Source organism: Canis aureus, chromosome 8, assembly GCF_053574225.1.
Source record: "Canis aureus isolate CA01 chromosome 8, VMU_Caureus_v.1.0, whole genome shotgun sequence".
Lineage (NCBI taxonomy): Eukaryota > Metazoa > Chordata > Mammalia > Carnivora > Canidae > Canis > Canis aureus.
In genome coordinates this window covers 44,641,716-44,643,581 of record NC_135618.1, presented here as the reverse complement: position 1 = coordinate 44,643,581, position 1,866 = coordinate 44,641,716, and positions in this window count along the sequence as shown.

Sequence of the window (1,866 nt, the reverse complement as noted above, 5' to 3'; positions counted from 1 at the left end):
TGCGAGCCCCGCCCCGCGGCCCCGCGCTGTCCGGGACGGCCCCCGCCCCGGGCCTCCCCGCCCCCGGGCCCCGCCGAAGGTCGCCGCCGCCCCGAGCCCGTCTACCGCCCGCCCATGGCGCCGCGGCCCCCGCTCGGGCCGCCGCCGCCGCCCGCCGACCCGCCGCGCAGCCCGGCCTGCGCCGCCGAGCCCACCCCGGAGACTGAGGAGCGTCGTCGTCGCCGCCGCCGTCGACGCCTCTGCGGCTGCTGGTCCCCGCCCTCCCCCGCCCACATGCTGACTGGGGAAGCACCGCCCACCGGCCTCGGCTCCCCCGCCCGATTGGGGCGCGCCCGCTCCGAGGGCCCTCATTGGTCCGATGGCACCGGTTCCGCGTGCCGGTCTCGCGACGCCGCGCCGCGATTGGCCCGCCGGCCTGTCTGCCTGACGTAACCAATGGGCGGGGGGACGGAGTGTGTGTCAGGAAGGATGGAAGAGGAGGCGGGGCTGACGGTGGTTGCGTCCGAGCCGACGGGGGCAGGGGGGAGGGGCGGGGGACGAGCGGTACGCATGCGCACTCGCTTGCCGCCCCCCACCGCGGGGCCCCGAGTCGGGGGCCACGTGACCTGGCCCGGGGACCGGGGACCGGGGACCGCGCCCCGCGAGGGCTTTTCGGGCGCTTCCCGGGCCCGGGGGCCGCGACCCGGCGTCGGGGGCGCCAGTCCGCCTGCCGCAGCCCCTCGGGGCGCCGAGGCAGGAGGCAGCGCCCGCTCTCCCGGATGGGCGTCCCGGGAGCGCTCCCCGGGGCCGCGTGCTGCCGCCTGCCTCCCGCGCCGGCCCCCGCCTCCCGCCTCCCGCTAGCCGGCCCGCGGCGGCTCGGGGCCCCGGGGAGGCGGCCACGCCCGCGGGCGGTGACCCAGCACGGCCGGCCCCGGTGCAGGACGAGGCGCTGCCCCCCGCGGGGCGGGGCGGGGCGGGGCGGGGCGGGGCGGGGCCGCCTCCTTCCCAGCGCCGACACCGACCCCTTCTCGGCCTCAGGGCCTTTGCACTCCCGGCTGTCGCTCTCTCTCCCCGGAATCTTCCTCCCCTTCCGTTCTCCGGCTCTGCTCAGGTGTCCTGCAAGCGCACAGCCGTCGTCACGCCGGCTTTGTTAAAGCAGAGCCTTCCGCACCCCTGCTGCCTGCTTGTATCTCTTCGCAACCCCGTGTCACCACCTGAAATGACTCCCTGTCGGCACGTTTACTTACGGGTCCCTTGTCACCGAAAAGAAACTTCTCCGAGGGCAGGATCTTGGCAGTCTTCTTCAAAAGATGCACACGTAGGGTTTAGGAAGACAGGCGGTTGGTTGGAGGCCACCGCCGAAAGGACATGCCAGGCAAAAGGAGGGGTGATGGGGGAACCCCAAGTTCTTCGGGCAACCAGAGGGGAGCGCAGACAGTGCACTTTGTCCATCCGGTATCAAGCACACAGCCTGGGAGTTTGCAGTTTTGTACGAGCGCTGCAAAAGCATCACCTGCTGATTCTACTTATGAAAAGAAATTTTTTTCCAATAATGATTGCAATAGAAAAACATCTGAAAATCTGTTACTTTCATGGCAAAAAAGGTGGGGGACGCACCCAGGTGGCTTAGCTGGTTAAGCATGATGCGGGAGTCCAGGGATCCAGCCCTGGGTCTGGGTCCCTGATCCGCGGGGAACCTGCTTCTCCCTCTCCCTCTGCAGCTCTCTCTCTCGTTCTTTCTCTCTCAAATAGGTAAATAAAACAAATTTTTTTAAAGGAGGTTTAATCTGAATGTATATCCATAGAGATTTTTCTGAGACCTGCCAAGGTCTGAAATGAGTCTCTCTCCTCCCTCCCTCCCTCTCCCCATCTCTCCCCCACCATAAG